At 36.2% G+C, this 24584-nt stretch overlaps 1 long non-coding RNA gene across 1 annotated transcript; it reads left to right on the top strand.

Moving 5' to 3' along the window:
- LOC123592475 lies at positions 1 to 24287 on the top strand. Its single transcript, XR_006709885.1, has 3 exons — positions 1 to 11; positions 14697 to 14711; positions 24187 to 24287. It is a non-coding gene; the product is annotated as an uncharacterized LOC123592475 (long non-coding RNA).
- Positions 24288 to 24584: the final 297 nt, after the last annotated feature.

Below are 24584 nucleotides of genomic sequence, written 5' to 3' on the forward strand. Positions count from 1 at the left end.
GATGGTTTCCTGTCTCACATTCAGGTCCTTTATCCATTTCGAGTTTATTTTTGTGAATGGTGTGAGGAAGTGGTCTAGTTTCAACCTTCTGCATGTTGCTGTCCAGTTCTCCCAGCACCATTTGTTAAAGAGGCTGCCTTTTTTCCATTGGATGTTCTTTCCTGCTTTGTCAAAGATGAGTTGACCATACGTTTGTGGGTCTAGTTCTGGGGTTTCTATTCTATTCCATTGGTCTATGTGTCTGTTTTTGTGCCAATACCATGCTGTCTTGATGATGACAGCTTTGTAGTAGAGGCTAAAGTCTGGGATTGTGATGCCTCCTGCTTTGGTCTTCTTCTTCAAAATTACTTTGGCTATTCGGGGACCTTTTGTGGTTCCATATGAATTTTAGGATTGCTTGTTCTAGTTTCGAGAAGAATGCTGGTGCAATTTTGATTGGGATTGCATTGAATGTGTAGATAGCTTTGGGTAGTATTGACATTTTGACAATATTTATTTTTCCAATCCATGAGCAGGGAATGTCTTTCCATTTCTTTAAATCTTCTTCAATTTCCTTCGTAAGCTTTCTATAGTTTTCAGCATACAGATCCTTTACATCTTTGGTTAGATTTATTCCTAGGTATTTTATGCTTCTTGGTGCAATTGTGAATGGGATCAGTTTCTTTATTTGTCTTTCTGTTGCTTCATTGTTAGTGTATAAGAATGCAACTGATTTCTGTACATTGATTTTGTATCCTGCGACTTTGCTGAATTCATGTATCAATTCTAGCAGACTTTTGGTAGAGTCTATCGGATTTTCCATGTATAATATCATGTCATCTGCAAAAAGCGAAAGCTTGACTTCATCTTTGCCAATTTTGATGCCTTGGATTTCCTTTTGTTGTCTGATTGCTGATGCTAGAACTTCCAGCACTATGTTAAACAACAGCGGTGAGAGTGGGCATCCCTGTCGTGTTCCTGATCTCAGGGAAAAAGCTCTCAGTTTTTCCCCGTTGAGGATGATGTTAGCTGTGGGCTTTTCATAAATGGCTTTTATGATCTTTAAGTATGTTCCTTCTATCCCGACTCTCTCAAGGGTTTTTATTAAGAAAGGGTGCTGGATTTTGTCAAAGGCCTTTTCTCCATCGATTGACAGGATCATATGTTTCTTCTCTTTTTTTTTTGTTAATGTGATGTTTCACGTTGATTGATTTGCGAATGTTGAACCAGCCCTGCATCCCAGGAATGAATCCCACTTGATCATGGTGGATAATTCTTTTTTTATGCCGTTGAATTTGATTTGCTAGTATCTTATTGAGAATTTTTGCATCCATATTCATCAGGGATATTGGCCGGTAGTTCTCTTTTTTTACTGGGTCTCTGTCTGGTTTAGGAATCAAAGTAATACTGGCTTCATAGAATGAGTCTGGAAGTTTTCCTTCCCTTTCTATTTCTTGGAATAGCTTGAGAAGGATAGGTATTATCTCTGCTTTAAACATCTGGTAGAACTCCCCTGGGAAGCCATCTGGTCCTGGACTCTTATTTGTTGGGAGATTTTTGATAACCGATTCAATTTCTTCGCTGGTTATGGGTCTGTTCAAGCTTTCTATTTCCTCCTGATTGAGTTTTGGAAGAGTGTGGGTGTTCAGGAATTTGTCCATTTCTTCCAGGTTGTCCAATTTGTTGGCATATAATTTTTCATAGTATTCCCTGATAATTGTTTGTATCTCTGAGGGATTGGTTGTAATAATTCCATTTTCATTCATGATTTTATCTATTTGGGTCATCTCCCTTTTCTTTTTGAAAAGCCTGGCTAGAGGTTTGTCAATTTTGTTTATTTTTTCAAAAAACCAACTCTTGGTTTCGTTGATCTGCTCTACAGTTTTTTTAGACTCTATATTGTTTATTTCTGCTCTGACCTTTATTATTTCTCTTCTTCTGCTGGGTTTGGGGTGTCTTTGCTGTTCTGCTTCTATTTCCCTTAGGTGTGCTGTTAGATTTTGTATTTGGGATTTTTCTTGTTTCTTGAGATAGGCCTGGATTGCAATGTATTTTCCTCTCAGGACTGCCTTCGCTGCGTCCCAAAGCGTTTAGATTGTTGTATTTTTATTTTCGTTTGTTTCCATATATTTTTTAATTTCTTCTCTAATTGCCTGGTTGACCCACTCATTCGTTAGTAGGGTGTTCTTTAACCTCCATGCTTTTGGAGGTTTTCCAGACTTTTTTCTGTGGTTGATTTCAAGCTTCATAGCGTTGTGGTCTGAAAGTATGCATGGTATAATTTCAATTCTGGTAAACTTATGAAGGGCTGTTTTGTGACCCAGTATATGATCTATCTTGGAGAATGTTCCATGTGCACTCGAGAAGAAAGTATATTCTGTTGCTTTGGGATGCAGAGTTCTAAATATATCTGTCAAGTCCATCTGATCCAATGTCTCATTCAGGGCCCTTGTTTCTTTATTGACCGTGTGTCTAGATGATCTATCCCTTTCTGTAAGTGGGGTGTTAAAGTCCCCTGCAATTACCACATTCTTATCAATAAGGTTGCTTATGTTTATGAGTAGTTGTTTTATATATTTGGGGGCTCCGGTATTCGGCGCATAGACATTTATAATTGTTAGCTCTTCCTGATGGATAGACCCTGTAACTATTCTATAATGTCCTTCTTCATCTCTTATTACAGCCTTTAATTTAAAGTCTAGTTTGTCTGATATACGTATGGCTACTCCAGCTTTCTTTTGGCTTCCAGTAGCATGATAAATAGTTCTCCATCCCCTCACTCTCAATCTAAAGGTGTCCTCAGGTCTAAAATGAGTCTCTTGTAGACAGCAAATAGAATGGTCTTGTTTTTTTATCCATTCTGATACCCTATGTCTTTTGGTTGGCGCATTTAATCCATTTACATTCAGTGTTATTATAGAAAGATACGGGTTTAGAGTCATTGTGATGTCTGTATGTTTTATGCTTGTAGTGTTGTCTCTGGTACTTTGTCTCACAGGGTCCCCCTTAGGATCTCTTGTAGGGCTGGTTTAGTGGTGACAAATTCCTTCAGTTTTTGTTTGTTTGGGAAGACCTTTATCTCTCCTTCTATTCTAAATGACAGACTTGCTGGCTAAAGGATTCTCGGCTGCATATTTTTTCTGTCTAGCACACTGAAAATCTCGTGCCAACTCTTTCTGGCCTGCCAAGTTTAAAAAGAGAGATCAGTCACGAGTCTTATAGGTCTCCCTTTATATGTGAGGGCACGTTTACCCCTTGCTGCTTTCAGAATTTTCTCTTTATCCTTGTATTTTGCCAGTTTCACTATGATATGTTGTGCAGAAGATCGATTCAAGTTACGTCTGAAGGGAGTTCTCTGTGCCTCTTGGATTTCAATGCCTTTTTCCTTCCCCAGTTCAGGGAAGTTCTCAGCTATAATTTCTTCAAGTACCCCTTCAGCACCTTTCCCTCTCTCTTCCTCCTCTGGGATACCAATTATGCGTATATTATTTCTTTTTAGTGTATCACTTAGTTCTCTAATTTTCCCCTCATACTCCTGGATTTTTATCTCTCTTTTTCTCAACTTCCTCTTTTTCCATAACTTTTTCTTCTAGTTCACCTATTCTCTCCTCTGCCTCTTCAATCCGAGCTGTGGTGGTTTCCATTTTGTTGTGCATTTCATTTAAAGCATTTTTCAGCTCCTCGTGACTGTGCCTTAGTCCCTTGATCTCTGTAGCAAGAGATTCTCTGCTGTCCTCTATACTGTTTTCAAGCCCAGCAATTAATTTTATGACTATTTTTCTAAATTCACTTTCTGTTATATTATTTAAATCCTTTTTGATCAGCTCATTAGCTGTTGTTATTTCCTGGAGATTCTTCTGAGGGGAATTCTTCCGCTTGGTCATTTTGGACAGTCCCTGGCGTGGTGAGGACCTGCAGGGCACTTCCCCTGTGCTGTGGTGTATAACTGGAGTTGGTGGGCGGGGCCGCAGTCCGGCCTGATGTCTGCCCCCAGCCCACCACTGGGGCCACAGTCAGACTGGCGTGTGCCTTCTCTTCCCCTCTCCTAGGGGCGGGATTCACTGTGGGGTGGCGTGGCCCGTCTGGGCTACTTGCACACTGCCAGGCTTGTGACGCTGGGGATCTGGCGTATTAGCTGGGGTGGGTAGGCAAGGTGCACAGGGGCAGGAGGGGCAGGCTTAGCTCGCTTCTCCTTAGGTGATCCACTTCAGGAGGGGCCCTGTGGCAGCGGGAGGGAGTCAGATCCGCTGCCGGCGGTTTGGCTCCGCAGAAGCACAGAGTTGGGTGTTTGCGCGGAGCGAGCAAGTTCCCTGGCAGGAACTGGTTCTCTCTGGGATTTTGGCTGGGGGATGGGCGGGGGAGATGGCGCTGGCGAGCGCCTTTGTTCCCCACCAAACTGAGCTCTGTCGTCCGGGGGCTCAGCAGCTCTCCCTCCCTTTGTCCTCCAGCCTTACCGCTTTCCGAGCAGAGCTCTTAACTTATCACCTCCCAGACGCTAAGTCGCGCTTGCTGTCAGAACACAGTCCGTCAGGCCCCTCCGCTTTTGCCCGCCAGACTCGGGGGGCTCTGCTTGGCCGGCGAGCCTCCCCTCTGCCCCGGCTCCCTCCCGCCAGTCCGTGGAGCGCGCACCGCCTTGCCGCCCTTCCTACCCTCTTCCGTGGGCCTCTCGTCTGCGCTTAGCTCCGGCGACTACGTTCTGCTAATCCTCTGGCGGTTTTCTGGGTTATTTAGGCAGGTGTAGGTGGAATCTAATTGATAAGCAGGACGCGCGGTGAGCCCAGCGTCCTCCTACGCCGCCATCTTCCCCCTATCTGTTCTAAATAATTTTGAGTAGGTTTACTTTTCCATGCTTGATGATTAATGAAACAATAAAAAATTATCAATGAAATGATTTGGCTTAGCATTTCTACTTTTTAAAATAATCTATAATCATTAAAGTAAATAAATCATCTTATATTTTATAATTTTTATGGACTTATTTTATTTTTTGTTTTGTGTTGACTTTTTAAAGAATTTTAACAGACATGTAGTGATATCTCATTGTGCTAATTTATTAATGCACATAACAATTCATTCACCATTTTAAAGTGTACAAATCATTTTAATATATTTACAAGTGCAATTATTGCCACTCTGTGATTATAGGAAATGATCATTACCAGAAAAGAAAACTCAGACTTCTTAGAAGTCAGTTCCTAGACCTCTTACACTTACTTACCCCTGGAAACCACTAATTTACTTCCTATCTCTGTGAATTTGCCTGTTCTAAACATTATATATATTGCAATTGTACAATACATGGTCTTTGGTTTTTGGCTTCTTTCACTTTAATGTTTTCAGGTTCATCAATGTTGTAACATATATCATTCTTTTATTGGCTGGATAACAGCCCATTGTCTTGTCACTGACACGGTTAGATTATCCAATCATCACTTTATGAATTTGCTTTCCTTTTCCGCTTTGTTACCATAATGTTGTTATAAATATGTCTTTACAGGTGTTTGCATGAACATGTTTGCAATGAACTTGGTCATATAACTGCGAATGAAATTGCATGGTCAAATTATAACTCTATATTTAATTTATTGAGGAACTTACAAAATGTTTTTCAAGTAGATATACCATATTAAATATCCACCAGCAGTGGATGAAGGATCTGATTAATCTATGTCTTTCTCCAACTTTGCTCTTGTCTATCTTCTTGATTATAACTCTCCTACTGTGTATAATAAGACTTCTCACTATGCTTTTGTTTTGTGTTATTACTTTCATGTCCTTGAAGAACTTCTATTCACATTTCTTACAGTGCAGGTCTGCTGTCAATGAGTTCTCTCAAGTTTTGCTTATCTGAAAAAGTATTTCTTCATCACTTTTGAAGGATGCTCGCTGGTTATAAAATTCCAGCTTGGTGCATTTTTTAAAAAATATGTTTTTCTTTAACTCTTTAATGTTTCACTTTCCTCTTTCTTGAATGGTTTCTGTTGAGAAATCTGATGTAACTCTTATCCTTGTTCCTCCAAAATTATGATTCTTTTTTTACTGTTTGACTGCTTTAAATACTTTTGTCATTGTCTTGGTTTTTCTGCAGCTTGAATATGACACACCTAGGTTTGGATTTTTACCTTTGTTACTGATTTCTTGAGCTTTCTGAATTTATTGCATGTGTATATCACAAACTTTATAACATTATTTGTCATTATTTGTCCAGTAAATCTTCTACATTGTTTCTCTTTTGTCATCCTGGCAGTCCTGTTACATGTGTTATGACTTTTCAAATTGCACCACAGTGCTTGGATATTCTGTTGTTTTGTTTTTTAATTATTTTTTTTTTTTAGTTTGTTTTCCAGTTTAGGCAATTCCTATTGACAGGTTTCGAAGCTCATTGAAGCTCATTGATTCCTTCCTTGTCTGTATCCAGTCTGCTGATAATCCTATCACTAACATTCTCCTATGTATTACCATGCTTTTATTTGCTAGCAGTTCCTTTTGTCTCACAGTTTTCATGTCTCTGCTTGTATTACTTATGTACTTTCACATGTCTATTTTTTTTCTATAGACCCTTGAGATATTAATCATAGTTACTTTAACTTCTCTATGTGATAATCTTCTCTATGTGATAAAGCTGGATCATATGTGGTTCCAATCTTTGTCCCTTCAGACTGTGTTTTTACTTTCTTTTAGCACACATTGTAATTATTTTTGTTAAAAATTGGACATGGTGTACCAGTTAATAGGGACTAAGATAAATAGTCGTTAGTGGTTTTATGTGAATCTGGATAGAAGTCCAGCTGTGATTCATATGTACTCCAGCTTTTAATGTCACAGGCTTCTGCTTTCTCTTGTGTCTATATTTGTGTCTCACCAGTTGTCCTTTCGTTTTCCTAAAAACTCCTTCTTAAATAATATCTGCACCTCACTGTTGTTTCAGATGCGATTAACTGTTATTATTCTGCAGCTGTGTTGATGTGGAAGTAAGGTACAGAAAGAAGTGAAACCTTGTTTTCTTATCTTCTGATTAAATATCAGTCTTTTACTGGGCCTGTGTTCCTAGGCTGTGACCTTCACAAGGATTGCTCAGCTTCCTCTTCTCCTTTTGGTGAAACAGATATCTAACAAATGCTGAAACCCTTCAGGTGGGTTAACAATGTGGTAAATTCTTTTCTCCTGTTGAGATTGCCTTTCTTATGGAAAGAGCTCTGGGTGCATTTCCACTTGGCCACATACTCCCTGCTCCTGTCACTGAGGTTACATATCGCCACCTCTTGAGGGTTTTTCTTGACTCTTCAATGTGAGAACTGAGTGCAATTTCTGGAGGTAAAAGCAACAAAATTGTGGGTATGTCACAGGTTTGCAGGCCTCCATCTGTCACTAACTCTAATGCTAGTCAACTTGGTGCCTCCAGCAATGCCTAAAGTTACTATTTGGGTGTTTCTACTAGTTTCTAACTCCAGCTGTTCATTCCCAGGTAAACTCACCTTAGTATTTGAGCCTCTGTTTGCACCTGTCTCTCCAGATTTTGGGATGGCAGTTTGCCCTGCAACTTCAATTTTGATGAATGTTTTCAGTTTGTATCTGCTTTTGTTGCTGCTGCTGCTGTTGTTGTTGTTAGGATATAAATGATGACTTCCAAGCTCTTTAAATATCAGAGCTGAAATCAGAAGTCCTACTAAATTTTTCATAAGTTTATTATGTAATTATGTGACATTTTATCACATCGATTCAAATAAACAACTCCACAGTTCAGTTAAAAAACTATTTTATCAACACAAAGAAGTTTTAGTTTAAAAAAAAGCTTAGTTAAAAAAACTAAAGAAAAGTGTCAATTAGTAGACAACTTTATGATATTTAGTGATTTGCTTCATAAAGGATGAAAACAAAATACTTACCTTGAAAATCTCTTAATTATCTTGCTCTAGTATTATTGGGGAAGACAGGACAAATGTAATTTGTCATAATACATATTATTAATTAATTGAAAAAATGCATTTTGATATTTAAATTTAAATATTTAAATACAGAAGCATGATGGTGGCAAAGATCATAAATAAAACCAATGGTAAAATACATAAAAATGTTGTAATTTGCTTGGCTTTCTTGCTTTTCTTTATTTTGACCATAATGATGATTTCATAAGAGTAAGCAGCAATACTTCTGACATTTTCTTCTGTTTGTGATGAAGCAGTTTAAATCTAGAGTCATTAATCTGTGATAATATAAATCATATAAACAGAAACTTAAACATTAAGTGTATGGATTTGTTTCAAATAGAATATTATATGTGAACAATGACCATTTTAAGTCCCTGAAATTATAATTGAATTATCATTTCTTTATTTATTTAGATTGTCTCCCATTCTTTCTTTCTTTTTTTTTTTTTTTACCTCTATTTGACACTTTGCTGCCAATAAATAAATAGGCATATTCACGAAGAAGATTGATAACTGGACTGGGAATTACCTCATTACATCTGACATTATATATCCAACAGATGGTTGACAATAATAGTTCCTTATATTCTGATTCTTTTGTTTCCTTAATATTAGATATATTCGGAAATATACAGGAAAAACATCATTTTTCTTTTAAAGGGCATGCTTTATGTTAATCTCTCACTCTCCCTGTGGAAAGACAACCTGGGAAGTAGTTTTGTTTAGAAAAGGAAGAAAGGATAAAAACAAGTTGCGAATATTATACAACCATCAATCAAATAACTTCTGTAGTATGCATGATGGGCTGATTTAATATAAAATTAAGAACAAATAATTTTGTAAGATAAGTTTACTGTGACACTGATGCAAAAATATTTTATACTTATTTTCTGGGAAATCTTAGACAAAATAGAAAATACATTTTCTATTGTATTTATTTTTCTTGTCGATTTTCCAATGCTATAACATCGTAAGTAGGTCATAGGCCTCCTTTCACTCACATTTTATTTTTAAATGCCATGATAATCTGTTAGCAGTCTACTTTTTGGAGCTAAAATGTATTAACTTTACTAGAAAAAAATCTAAAACAGAAAAAAAGGGTGGCATTAAGTAACCTTTCTTTCCTGAAACTGTTTTGTTCAAGGCATTTGGCACTACTATTTTTGGTGATTGCTGATTGAAGATATTGTTTAAAGTACAGAATTAAAGATTTAATATTTATTTATTTATTTATTTATTTATTTATCTATTTATTATTTTTTAATATGAAATTTATTCTCAAATTGGTTTCCATACAACACCCAGTGCTCATCCCAACAGGTGCCCTCCTCAGTGCCCACCACCCACCCTCCCCTCCCTCCCACCCCCATCAACCCTCAGATTGTTCTCAGTTTTTAAGAGTCTCTTATGGTTTGGCTCCCTCCCTCTCTTTTTTTTTTTCCTCCCCTCCCCCATGGTCTTCAGTTAAGTTTCTCAGGATCCACATAAGAGTGAAAACATACGGTATCTATCTTTCTCTATATGACTTATTTCACTTAATAGCCAAATTATGGAAAGAGCCTAAATGTCTATCAAAAGATTTAAGTTTTAAAATGTGCAGGATTTTTACTTAAAACATAAATTTAAGGGGCGCCTGGGTGGCGCAGTCGGTTAAGCGTCCGACTTCAGCCAGGTCACGATCTCGCTGTCCGTGAGTTCGAGCCCCGCGTCGGGCTCTGGGCTGATGGCTCAGAGCCTGGAGCCTGTTTCCAATTCTGTGTCTCCCTCTCTCTCTGCCCCTCCCCCGTTCATGCTCTGTCTCTCTCTGTCCCAAAAATAAATAAACGTTGAAAAAAAAAAAATTTATTAAAAAAAAAAAAAAAAAAAAAACATAAATTTAAGATTTTTTACTTAAAATTGACACACAGTACTTTTGTTTTTTTATATATTTTTATGACTGGCTTTTATCATCTTTTTTAAGTTTTCATTCTAATTACAGTGAGTTAAGATACAGTATTATATTAGTTTTGAGTATACAACATAGTGATTCAATGGTTCCATACATCACCTGGCGCTCATCACAACAAATGCATTCCCTAATCCCCACCACCTATTTAACACATCTCCTCCTCCCCTCTGGTAACTTTGTTTGTTTTCTATAATCTCTTTCCTGGTTTCTCTCTTTCTTTTCTTTTTTTTTTTTCTTTATTTGTTTTGTTTCTTAAATTCCACATAGGAGTGAAATCATATAGTATCTGTCTTTCTCTGACTTATTTCACTTAGGATTATACTCTCAACTCCATTCATTGCATTGTAAATTGCAAGATTTTATTATTTTTTATCACTGAATAGTATTCCATTGTATGTACACATATATACATAACATCTCTTCTTTATCCATGCATCAGTTAATGGACACTTGGGCTGCTTCCATAACTTGGCTATTATAAATAATGCTGCTATAAACATAAGGGTGTACATATCCTTAGAATTAGTGTTTTTTAATTCTTTGGGTAAATACCTAGTAATGCAATTGATGGATCTTAGGTTAGTTTGATTTCTAACTTTTTGAGGAACCTCCATATTCTCCACAGTGCCTGCACCAGTTTGCACTCTCACCAGCAATACACAAGGGTTCCTTTTCGTCTACGTCCTTCCCAGCACCAGTCATTTCTTGTATTGTTGATTTTAGTCATTCTAAGGTGTGAGGTGATAATCACATTGTAGTTTTGATTCACATTTCCCTGACGGTGATGATGGACATTATTTCATGTGTCTTTTTTGGAGAAATATCTGTTCTTGTCTTCTACCCATTTATTAGTTGGATTATTTGTTTTTTGGGTGTTGAGTTTTATAAGTTCTTCATGTATTTTTGTATACTAACTCTTCTATCAGATATGTCCTTTGAAAATATCTTCTCCCATTCTGTAGGTTGCCTTTTAGTTGGTTGATTGTTTCCTTTGCTGTGCAGAAACTTTTTATTTTGATGTAGCCCCAATAGTTTATTTTTGCTTTTGTTTCCCTTGCCTCAGGAGATACATCTAGAAAAAATTGCTGTGGTTGTTGTCAGAGACATTACTGCCTGTATTTCCTTCTAGGATTTTTATGGCTTCATGTCTCATATTTAGGTGTTTAATCCATTTTGAATTTATTTTTGTGTATGGTTGTGTATGTGGTCCAGTTTCTTTTCTTTTCTTTTTTTTTCTTTTTTTCTTTTTTTTGGATGTTGCTGTCCAGTTTTCCCAACACTATTGGTTGTAAAGACAGTCTTTTTTCCATTGGAAATTCTTTCCTGCTTTTCAAAGATTAATTGACCATATAGTTATAGGTTCTTTTCTGGATTTTCTATTCTGTTCTGTTGTTTTGTGTGTCTGTTTTTGTGCCAGTACCATACTCGTTTGATTACTGCAGGTTTGCAATATAACTTGAAGTCCAGAATTGTGATAACTCCAATTTTGCTTTTCTTTTTCAAGATTTCTTTGGCTATTGGGGGTCTTTTGTGGTTACATACAAATTTTAGGATTCTTCTAGTTCTGTGAAAAATGCTGCTGGTATTTTGATAGGGGTTTCATTAAATGTGTAGATGTCTGGGTAGTATAGACATTTTAATAATATTTTTTCTTTTAGTCCATGAGCATGCAATATCTTTCTATTTCTTTGTGTACTCTTCAGTTTCTTTTATCAGTGTTTTATACTTTTCAGAGTATAGGTCTTTCACCCCTTTGATTAGATTTATTCCTAGGTATTGTTATTTCTGGTGCGATTATAAATGGGATAGTCTTCTTAATATCTCTTTCTGCTGCTTCATTATTGGTTTATGGAAATGCAACAGATTTCTATACATCGGTTTTGTATCCTGCACCTTTGCTGAATTCATTTATTAGCTCTGGCAGTTTTTTGGTGGTCTTTATGGTTTTCTATATATAGTATCATGTCATCTGCAAATAGTGAAAGTTTTATTTCTTCATTACAGTTTGGATGCCTTTTACTTCAGACAGCATAAGCTGTCTGAATGCTCTGATTAGGACTCCAAGTACTATGTTGAATAAAAGTAGTAATAGTGGACATCCTTGTCTTCTTCCTGACCTTGTGGATAAAGCTCTATTTTTCCCCCCATTGAGGCTGATGGGTTTTTCATACAGAGCCTTTATTACAGTGACATATGTTCCCTCTAAACCTCCTCTTTGAGGGTTTTTATTGGGGGTGGGTGTGCACTTTGTCAAACACTTTTTTTCTTTTTTTGCACCAATTGAAATGAATGTATCGTTCTTATTCTTTCTCTTATTGATGTGATGTATCACATTGATTAATTTGAGAATATTGATTGAGAATATTGCATACTTGCAACCCAGGAATAAATCCTACTTGATTCTGGTGTATGATATTTTTAATGTATTGTGGGATTAGTTTTGCTAGTATTTTATTGAGGATTTTTGCATCTACATTCATCAGGGATATTGGCCTGTAATTCTCTTTTTTTAGTGGTGTTTTCTCCTTTTTTAGTATCAGGATAGTGCTGGCCTCAAGAATATATTTGGAAGTTTTCCTTCCTCTTCTATATTTTGGAGTAGTTTGAGAAAAGTAGGTATTAAATCTTCTTTAAATATTGGGTAGAATTCACCTGTGACACCATCTGGTTGTGGACTTTTATTTGTTGGGAGTTTTTTGAACACTGATTCAATATCTTTGCTGGTAATCAATTTGCTCAAATTTTCTGTTTCTTTCTGTTTCAGTTTTTGGAGTTTATAGGAATTTATCCAGTTCTTCTAGGTTGTTCAGTTTGTTGGCATATAGTTGTTCATAATTTTCTCTTATAATAGTTGGTAATTCCATGGTGTTGTCATTTCTCCTCTCTCACTTGTGATTTTACTTATTTGAGTCCATTCTCTCCTTCTGTCTCTCTTTCTTATAAGTCTGACTAGAGATTTTTCAAAGAATTAGCTAGTTCCATTGCTCTGTTCTATTGATTTTTTTAGTTACTATATTATTTATTTCTGCTTTGATCTTCATTATTTCCTTCTGCTGGTTTTACATTTTGTTTCTTGTTCACCCCCACCCCCATCTCCTTTAGGTGTGGGATTAAGTTGTTTGAGATTTTTCTTGCTTCTTGAGGTAGGCCTCTATTGCCATATACTGCCCTCTTAGAACTGCTTTTGCTGTATCTGAAAGGTTTTGGACCATTGTGTTATCATTTTCATTTGTTTCCATATACTTTTTGATTTCTTCTTTGATTTCCTGGATGGCTCATTATTGTTGATTATTATGTTAATTAACCTCCATGTATTTGTGGTCATTCTGGATTTTTTCGTGTGGTTGACTTATAGTTCACAGCATTGTCAAAAAAGTTTCATGGTATGATTTCCATCTTCTTGAATTTATTGAGGCTGATTCTGTGGGCTAATATGTGACTTATTCTGGAGAATACTCTGTGTGCACTTGAAAAAAATGTGTATTATATTGTTTTAGGATGGAAGTTTCTGAATATGTCTGTTAAGTCCATTTACTTCCATGTGTCATTCAAAGCCATTGTTTCGTTTGGATTCTCTATTTAGAAGATCTGTTCATTGATGTAAATAAGGTGTTAAAGTCCCCTACTGATATTATATCAGTATTGATTAATTATTTTATGTTTTTTGTTAACTGTTTTATGTATTTGAGTTCTTCTTTGTAGGGTGCAGAAATATTTACAATTGTTATATCTTCTTGTTGGATGTCCCCTTATCATTATGTACGTCCTTTGTTGTCTCTTGGTCCTGTCTTTGTTTTAAAGTCTATTTTGTCTGATATAAGTATTACTACTCTGCCTTTTTTTTTTTTTTTTTGACATCTATTTGCATGATAGATGTTTCTCCATCACCTTTCAATCTGTTATCTCTGCTGTCCTGAATGATAGCTTTACTTGATAGAGTATTCTTGGCTGGAGATTTTCCCCATTCATCACGTTGAATATATCATCCCAATTTAATTAAAATATGTCTTGGTGTGGGTCTGCTTTTATTGATTTTGATGGGAGTTCTCTATGCCTCCTTGCTCTGGATATCTGTTTTCTTCCCCAGATTGGTCGGTTTTCAGCAATTATTTCTTAAAATAAATTTTCTGCCCCCTTTACTCTCTGTTCCTCTTCTGGGACTCTGATAATACAAATGTTGTTATATTTGATGGAGTCACTGAGTTACCTAAGTCTATTCTTGCTTTGCACAATTAGTTTTCTGACTTTTGTTCAGCTTGATTACTTTCTATTACTCTTCTAGGCCACTAATTTATTCCTCTGCATCCTCCGTCCTGCTGTTCATTCTATCCAGCATTTTTTTTTTCATTTCATCTATTGAGTTCTTTATCTCTTGTATGTTATTCCTTATCTCTGTCTTCATAGTCTCACCCACGTCTCCCACTCTTCTCTTCAGTCCATTGAGTATATTTATGATCATTGCTTAAACTATCTATCAGGCATATTACTTATATCTGTTTTACTTGGATCCCTGGCTGTGGTCTTATCCTATTCTTTCATTTGGCGTAAATTTCTCTGTCTCTTCATTTTGTCTGCCTCTGTCTGTTTCTCTGTGTTAAGAAAGTCAGCTATGTCTTCTGCTCTTGCAAGTAGTGACTTTATGACGAAGAGATCCTGTAGTGCTCTGCGGTGTAGTGTTCCCTATTCACCAGAACCTGGCACTTGTGGACAGTATCATATGTGTTTTGCTGCCACACTGCTGTTGTGTGAGCCCCATTTCCTTTCACTGCAGTCACTCTCACTGACTCTCTGCATATTGTGGGTTGTGCTTGCTCTTTGTGGCATTAGTGGAATCCAGGCAGGCCAGTTCTGAGAGGGTGTGCCAGGGGAGAGCAGGGCATCAGTGTCAGCAAAATTTGCACTGGGCCACTAGTCTTATGCCTGATCTCCCAAAGCGCTGCAGTGGCTGCACACTGGGGCAGCCAGGGGTGTGGGGCTGAGTGTGGCGTGAAGCTGGGCCCAGCAACTGTGGTTTGGTGCTGCCTGAGAGATGGGTGCTGCATAGCAGTTGGACACTGCATGGTAGCTAGACACAGTGTGAGGTGGCAGCTGTGCACCTGGCATCTCAGTGTGACCTGCATGAGTATTTAACAGAATTTTCCTGAATTCAGGGCCAAGGCTAGCAGGCTTGGAGTTGAGAGTCTTCAGGAGAACTTTGTGGGCATGACTGCTAGCAGATTAGGTAGCCAGTATCAATGCAGGGCTCTCCAGCAGATCGCTCTGTATTTTTGCCGGGGAGGGGGGACAAGGAAAATGGCGCCTGCCAGCTCCCTCATTTTTGGAGAAGCCCCCAACACACTTCAAAATCAGTATGAACAGATCTTTCTCCTGCTTGCCTCTGGCATTGTGTAAACTGCCATTTTTATTTTGCCTGTCCATGCAGGCTGCTATCTCTTTAAGGGCAGTGACCCAGCTATCACTGACCCTCCAGGCTGGCCCAGTGCTTAGTCAGCTGACTTTTAAAGTTCCAGGCTCCAAGTCTTGCTGGTTTTACAAACTCATAGAATTCAGCCCCACTGATTTTTAAAGCCAAACATTTTGGGGATTAGTCTTCCCCATATGAGCCCCTTGATGCAAGGGCCCATTTCTCTGCCCTCTCAAACATGTTATCTCCCTCCTCGTGTGGGCAGCCTCCCTCTGACTTTCTAAACTTCTTCACCCTTCAAATGCAGCTTCTTCTCTATATCTAGTTGTGGAGTTTGTTCTGCCAGTCTTTGGATTGCTCTCCAGTTTATTGACTTGGATGTGGATGATATCTAGTTGTAAACACGGGACAGAGTGACCCAGAGTCCTCCCACTCTGTCATCTTTCCAAATTCCTTTATCATGTCTTTCCAAAATGTATGTTATTTTTTTCTAGAAATACTGTTATTTATATTGATATTTTGTAAATAAAATAACAAGTACAACTGGATTAAATAAATTTGGAATAAAACACCAATGATTCTTGATAGGTACATAAATATATATAGAAGTATATATAAATATGCTAGATATTTACCTATTAATCATGAGTATTTAGCAGGTTTTAAATGGGTTAGAATATACATAGTTAACCTACTGGTTCTTTGCAAAGTTTAAACAGAATGAAAGGAACACTTACTTTAGTAAGTAACATATTGAGCAGCTATAATTTTGCAGAACTTATTGGAGACAGAAAAACTCTTTGCATTACAATACAGCAAACACATAAGTATATGAATATGCATATGCAGCATGCAGCAAATACTGTTTATCTGCACAGATAAGACAAAGATCTCAAGTAGAAGTGAAGCCTTCTTTAAAAAACATAAACCAAAAAACACTGAAGGGTCAAAATAATTTCTTATCTACACTTTGTAGATGTTTCGTGATAATTTAGTAGTTATATTCACACAAAGTAATTAAATATTATCAAAATATCTTTTGTGATAAAATGAATTTCTGTCTAAACTTGCAAAATTTAAATACATTGATGCTTACATGATTAAATATATTAAAAAAGTAAAATTTACACATTTAATTCAAAGTTCAAGGTAGTATTTGATACATTCTTTGAAATGGTAAGGGAATAATTTAGTAATGTGGCCTCTCTCCTTATCATAATCACAGTTGTATGTGCACTCTCTATTTAATTCTCAAAGGCTAAACTGAAATCATTTGTAAATTAATTCTGATAAAATTAGACCCTGTGAGCCAAAGATTTTCTCTGATAATAGAATAAAGTACATTTGGAGGAACTGATGCTTCCTAAGTTTATTTTAGCACTTTGAACAATCTAGAATTCCACAGTATGGGAGAGCAGGATCCTGGGACAAAATCTATTGAAATAAACAGCTAAATCACCTGAGTTCATGAATGAAGCCTGCTGTTAAGACAGGAAAGCCTTTTGAATTGGTCAAATGTACATTATTTGTTTTTGTTTTTGTTTTTTGTTTTTTAGATATGAGGAGATTGGGGAATAAGATGAAATATATCACATCAAAAATCTTGACTTTTTCCTTTCTTTTATGTATTTATTTATTTGTCTGTTTATTTATTTCCTTCCGTTCTTCTTACTAACCTATCTTCTTCAAGGTTTTAAAAGTGATCCTTACATTGTTTATAGAAGATAAGCTGTATTACTTTGAACAGCATGGGACCCTCAACTAAATTACTCAGGCATGGCATAATCCAGAGTATTAAGATCAAATAATCAGTTAATATTTAATAACCTTGCCCAATTTATACTGTATGATTAAGAACCATAATAATTCAAATAATAAAAAAGACACCAGTGTCTAGGAAACTTAGACACATTTCTCTGGAAAGGGATATTCCAGATAAAATGATTAAATATTCACTAATCTTGCCCAGCTTTTTACTCATAATTAAAACCTAACTTATGGTTTGAATTAGTAAAATTGCAGTAATTCAGGGAATACATAATAAAACAAGTGAAAACTTACAGAAGAGTTGAATTTTCAATGAAGAAAATTCCACTTTATGAGTTGTAAATTTTACTTTTTTTACTAAGTAACGTATCTATAAATGCATGCTATAAACCATTTTAAAAAGTTAGACAAAATGCCACAGAATATTCCCTGTTCCAATTTCATCTGAATACAAACTAGATCTACCAAAACTATTTTCTTGAGATTTATTGTAATAAAGTTGCCAGATTTAGCAAATAAAAATACAGAGACCCAGTTAAATTTTAATCTCAGATATTTAACTAGTATTAAATCAGATATTTAACTAGTACTCTTTTTCTTTCTTTCTTTCTTTCTTTCTTTCTTTCTTTCTTTCTTTCTTTCTTTCTTTCTTTCTCTTTTTCTTTCTCTCTTTCTTTTTCTTTCTCTCTCTCTTTTTCTTTTTGTTTCTAGTGGTATAAATATACCCATGTAATAGTTGGGGCTTACTCATCTAAAAATGTATATACATTGTTTATTTGAAGTTCATATATAATTTGGCTTCTCATATTTTATCTGGCAACCCTACTTTAAAGACCTTGGATCAGATTTGTTCAGATATTGTTGAATTGGGGTTTAGGCATATTGTAATGCCTTTTAGTTACTCTAAAGATGGAGAATGTTTTGTTCATGAGATTCTCAGGTGTTACCCGTTGTTCTAGTATAATTAATAGCAGTATTCTTTTATTATCAAAAATGCCCTAAAGTGAACATAAGTTGTAAATTTTATGTGATTTGATGAAAGGTAAGGAGTAAGGATATTTTTATTTCTCCTGCTCTTACAAATGTTCTGTTTCATTTTCTATTTTTGCCACTAGAAATATGGACATTACCACAAAACAATATAAGAACCTCTGTGCTCTGCAGAGTATATTTATGTTAAAATAAGAATTGCAAAATATAAAACTAGAAACATAATTTTTAGTAGAAATTGTCTGTTACCTGAGAAAAAAAAGACCAAAATACAGGTATTTGTGAGCCGGGGAATCATTGCAGTATTATCAGCAGTATCAGTTCATACCCTGTCGAGTTCCCAGTCAATAACAAGAAATCCACATTAGTATTTTTCTTTCAAAAATCAGAGTCATGAAGATGAGATACTTGTAAAAAGGAAAATAAAAACAATTTTAATTGCCACAGCAAAATGGAATAATTGTCTGGGCTTTTATATTCGAACTGTGAAAACTTTAATTATGTTTTTAAATTTTTTCCCTCAGCACCTCATTATCTTGTCTGAATTGTGTTCATGCAAATACTGATTACATTTCTGATTTGACTGCCCCAATGTTTAGGTCCTGGCTCTTTAGCATGACTCTTTTTGTTTTCCTTATTGCTGGATTAAGCTTGCTAGAATGGATAGAAAACAGCCCACAGCTAAAAGAGAGAAAGAGGGAGGAAAAAATAAAAAAGAGGAGGAGGGGTGGGAACTGGGAGGGAGACAGAGAGAGGGAGAGAGAAAAAATTCCCTATACTGATCCTTGTTAAACTTAACTCTCTTCTCACCTTTAAAATATAACATTCTCTGTGGTAATAACTATATTTAAGTTACCCTCTCTCCTAATTATCTGATCTCTCTCTCTCTCCTGAACTTTTCCCATACAAATACAGACTTATCAACTATCTTTCACCTGAAACAACTCTCTCCCATATCCATTCTAGCCTTTATCTGTGTATTGCTAAATTTCTTCCTCCAAATTTATTCATCCTCTACTTCTAGTTCTGTCAGTAACTGTCACCGTAGCCAGTTATTAAACCTGGTGAATACTTCCATGATGATTCCCTCACTCATCTGTACATCCAAACTAGTATGATCTTGCACATTCTCCTTCCTCTTTCTCCAAGGCCATCAACCTTCTCTTTCCTGTACCACTCATGTAGCTTTCCATTTGGCCTGTCTATCTTGTTCTCATTCCATTCTCCTTTTTTTGTTGTTGTTCTGTTTTGTTTTTCAAAATGTGTAACTGTTGCAACTCTCCTGAATATAATAAAAGGCGTGGAAATACTCTAAACCTGGATTAAATTAACTACTATCTGAATAAGTTTGCTGTGCTTACTGAAGGAACTTCTGGTTTCTTGGATTTTTCTCCTCCTTTGCTTCAGACAATCATGATGAAATACGTATATTTGAGCTTTCATGATTCAGTGGTAGAAAGAAGTAGAGGAGAAGAACGGAATGAAAATGGTGTAAGGCTGGAAGGGCAAATTTAAGGAAAGCTGAAGAAAGAAGTGCAATATCTGCCCATAATGAAGAGGGAAGTGAAGGAAAATGTGCTCCTCGTATGGTTTCTAAGAAGCACAGATTAACAAGTAGAATTGTTTCAATTTAATTTAAAAAAATTTTAATGCTTATTTATTTGAGATGGAGAGAGACAGAGAAGGAGAGAGAATGAGTGAGGGACGGGCAGAAAGAAAGAGGAAGAAAGAGAATGCCAAATAGGCTTCGTACTGTCAGCACAGAGCCCTACAAGGGGCTTGATCCCACGATCCTGAGATCGTGAACTGAGCTAAAATTAAAAGTCCTATGCTTAACTGACTGAGCCACCCAGGTGCCCCTCAATTTACTTTTAATTATTGCATGACTCCCTTAGCTGTAAATTTGTTATGAATTATATATATTATTCAAATAACATGTCAGCTCATAGGAGACTAAATGCAACATATATTATGCCTAGGTTGTCTGAAATTTTACATTTTCACTGAATAATTTGAAACCCATATTTAATACCTTTATTTATTATTTGATGTTGATCCTGTTGAGAGTCATTCAAGTGTACAAACCGATGAAAAGGCTGTAACTCAATTATTATCTTGGAGAACATTGCCTTCTGTATTCTAAGTTAACAGTAAAGCTGGAACAAAATAATATATTTCTTATTTTCCTTATCTTTTCTCCTTATTTCTTTTGTATACACTGTGGTAAGTCAGTTTTTTCCAGAAGAATCTTGTTTCTAGTAGATATAAATTAACGATTTCACAGTGCTTCCTTTTCAAATAAACAACTTTTGCATGTGTATTTTGAAATGGATTTCTCAATATTAATGTGGATTTTGAATATATGATGCTATATAGTCAGTAATAACAAACTTATTATTCCCGGGTTTTTTTGGTTGAACTTTAAAAAAAACAAAACAAAAACACAGGGGCACCTGGGTGGCCCAGTCAGTTAAGCATCCAATTATTGATTTTAGCTTATGTTTTTCCTCATGGTCATGGGATCAAGCCCCACATGGAGCTTGGCACTGATAGTGGGGCCTTCTTGGGATTCTCTCTCTCTCCCCCTGCCCCTCTCCTGCTCATGCTCTCTCTCCCTCTCTAAAATACAAAATAAAAAATAAAATTCAAACCAAAAAAACCCACAACTTTTTTTTTGATAAAATATTTTTTTTGAATTTTTTATAATTTACATCCAAGTTAGTTAGCACATGGTGCAACAATGATTTTAGGAGTAGATTCCTTAAGCCCCTCATCCAGTTAGCCCATCCTCCCCAAGCACAACCCCTCCAGCAACGCTCTGTTTGTTCTTTATATTTAAGCATCTCTTATGTTTTGTCTCCCTCCCTATTTTTATATATCACTTTTGCTTCCCTTCCCTCGTGTTCATCTGTTTTGTATATTAAAGTCCTCAGATGAGTGAAGTCATATGATTTTTGTCTTTCTGTGACTAATTTTGCTTACCATAATACCCTCTAGTTCCATCCACGTAGTTGCAAATAGCAAGATTTCATTCTTTTTGATTGCCGAGTAATACTCCATCGTATTTCTTTATCCATTCATCTTTTTTATCCTTTCATCCATCGATGGACATTTGGGCTCTTTCCATGCTTTGGCTATTGTTGATAGTGTTGCTATAACCATTAGGGTGCATGTGTCCCTTCAAAAACGCATACCTGTATCCCTTGGATAAATACCTAGTAGTGCAATTGTTGGGTCATAGGGTAGTTCTATTTTTAATATTTTGAGGAACCTCCATACTGTTTTCCAGAGTGGCTGCACCAGCTTGCATTCCCACCAACAATGCAAAAGAGATCCTCTTTCTCTGCATCCTCGCCAACATCTGTCATTGCCTGAGTTGTGAATGTTAGCCATTCTGACAAGTGTAAGGTGGTATCTCATTGTGGTTTTGATTTGTATTTCCCTGATGATGAGTGATGTTGAGCATTTTTCATGTGTCGGTTGACCATCTGGATGTCTTCTTTGGAGAAGTGTCTATTCATGTCTTTTGCCCATTTCCTCACTGGATTATTTGTTTTTGGCTGTTGAGCTTGATAAGTTCTCTATAGATTTTGAATACTAATCCTTTCTGGTATGTCGTTTGCAAATATCTTCTCCCATTCTGTTGGTTGCCTTTTAGTTTTGCTGATTGTTTCCTTCACTGTGCAGAAGCTTTTTATCTTGATGAGGTCCCAATAGTTCGTTTTTGCTTTGGATTCCCTGGACTCCAGAGATGTGTTGAGTAAGAAGTTGATTTGGCCGAGGTCAAAGAGATTTTTGCCTGCTTTCTCCTCGAGGATTTTGATGGCTTCCTGTCTTACGTTTAGGACTTTCATCCATTTTGAGTTTATTTTTGTGTATGGTGTAAGAAAGTGGTCCAGGTTCATTCTTCTGCATGGTACTGTCCAGTTTTCCCAGCACTGCTTGCTGAAGAGACTGTCTTTTTCCCATTGGATATTCCTTCCTGCTTTGTTAAAAACTAGTTGGCCATATATTTGTGGGTCCATTTCTGGGTTCTCTATTCTGTTCCATTGATCTGAGTGTCTGTTTTTGTGCCAGTACCATACTGTCTTGATGATTACACCTTTGTAATACATCTTGAAGTCTGGGATTGTGATGCCTCCTGCTTTGGTTTTCTTTTTCAAGATTTCTTTGACTATTCAGGATCCTTTCTGGTTCCATACAAATTTTAGGATTATTTTTCTAGCTCTGTGAAGAATGCTGGTGTTATTTTGATAGGGGTTGCATTGAATATGTAGATTGCTTTGGTAATTGATATTTTAACAATATTTGTTCTTCCTATCCAGGAGCATGGAATATTTTTCCATTTCTTTGTGTCCTCTTCAAATTCTTTCATAAGCTTTCTCTAGTTTTCAATGTATAGATTTTTCACCCCTTTGGTTAGATTTATTCCTAGATATTTTATGGGTTTTGGTGCAATTTTAAATGGGATTGATTCCTTGCTTTCTCTTTCTGTTGCTTCATTATTGGTATATAGGAATGCAACTGATATCTGTGCATTGATTTTTATATCTGTGACTGCTCAATTCATGGATAAGTTCTAACAGTTTTTTTGTGGAATCTTTTGGGTTTTCCATATAGAGTACCATGTCATCTGTGAGGAGTGAAAGTTTTACCTCCTCCTGGCCAATTTGGATGCCTTTTTTTCTTTGTGTTTTCTGATTGCTGAGGCTAAGACTTCTAATACTATGTTGAATAACAGTGGTGAAAGTGGACATCCCTGTATTGTTCCTGACCTCAGGCGGAAAGCTCTCAGTTTTTCCCCATTGAGGATGATATTAGCGTTGGGTCATTCATATATGGCTTTTATGATCTTGAGGTATGATCCTTCTATCCCTACTTTCTTGAGGGTTTTTATCAAGAAAGGATGCTGTATTTTGTCTAATGCTTCCTCTGCATCTATTGAGAGGAGCATATGGTTCTTGTCCTATCTTTTATTGATGTGATGTATCACACTGATTGTTTTGTGGATATTGAGCCAGCCCTGCATCCCAGGTATATATCCCATTTGGTCCTGGTGAATAGTTTTTTTAATGTATTGTTGGATCCAGTTAGCTAATATCTTGTTGAGGATTTTGGCATCCATGTTCATCAGGGAAATTGGTCTATAGTTCTCCTTTTTAGTGGGGTCTCTGTCTGGTTTTGGAATCAAGGTAATGCTGGCTTCATAGAAAGAGTTTGGAAGTTTTCCTTCCATTTCTATTTTTTGGAACAGTTTCAAGAGAATAGGTGTATTTAAAGAATCTGTACTCTTCTTAAAATATTTGGTAGAATTCCCCTGGAAAGCCATCTGGCCCTAGACTCTTGTTTTTTGGGAGATTTCTTTCCTGGTTATGGGTCTGTTCAAATTTTCTGTTTCTTTTTGTTTCAGTTTTGGTAGTGTATATGTTTCTAGGAATTTGTCTATTTCTTCCAGATTGCCCATTTTACTGGTGTATAATTGCTCATAATATTCTCCTATTAATTGTTTGTATTTCTGCTCTGTTGGTTGTGAACTCCCTCTTTCATTCTTGATTTTATTTATTTGGGTCCTTTCCTTTTTCTTTTCGATCAAAGTGGCTAGGGGTTTATCAATTTTGTTAATTCTTTCAAAGAACCAATTTCTGGTTTCATTGACCTGTTCTACTGTTTTTTTGGTTTTGATAGCATTGATTTCTGCTCTCATCTTTATTATTTCCTGTCTTCTGCTGGTTTTGGGTTTTATTTGCTGGTTTTCTTTTTTTCCAGCTCTTTAAGGTGTAAAGTTAGGTTGTATATCTGTGACCTCTCTTTCTTCTTTAGGAAGGCCTGGATTGTATATACTTCCCTCTTATTACCACCTTTGCTATGTTCCAGAGGTTTTGGGCTGTGGTGTTATTATTTTCATAGCTTCTATGTACTTTTTAATTTACTCTTTAATTACTTAGCCCATTCATTTTTTAGTAGGGTGGTCATTTGTCTCCAAGTATTTGTTATCTTTCCAAATTTTTTTTGGTTGATTTTGAGTTTCACAGTGTTGTGGTCTAACAATATGCATGGTATGATCTTGATCTTTTCGTACTTGTTAAGGGCTGATTTGTGTCCCAGTATGTGATCTATTCCGGGGAATATTCCATGTGCAGTGAAGAAGAATGTGTATTCCCCTACTTTAGGATGAAACATTCTGATATATCGGTTAAGTCCATCTGATCCAGTGTGTTATTCAAAGCCATTGTTTCCTTCTTGATTTTTTGCTTAGATCATCTGTCCATTGTTGTATGTGGGGTGTTGAAGTCTCCTACTGTTATGGTATTATTATCAATGAGTATTTTTATGTTTGTAATTGATTTATATATTTGGGTGCTTCACATTTGGAGCATAAAAGTTTATAATTGTTAGATCTTCTTGGTGGATAGACCTCTTAATTTATGATATAATGCCCTTCTTCATCTCTTGTTACAGTCTTTATTTTAAAGTCTAGATTGTCTGATATAAGTTATGAAAATTGTCAAATCACTAGATTAGTTACTATTAAGTTTTAGAAAACCAGTCAATTATTTTTTCAGAAAAT

This window comes from Leopardus geoffroyi, chromosome A1 (genome assembly GCF_018350155.1).
Source record: "Leopardus geoffroyi isolate Oge1 chromosome A1, O.geoffroyi_Oge1_pat1.0, whole genome shotgun sequence".
Taxonomy (NCBI): domain Eukaryota; kingdom Metazoa; phylum Chordata; class Mammalia; order Carnivora; family Felidae; genus Leopardus; species Leopardus geoffroyi.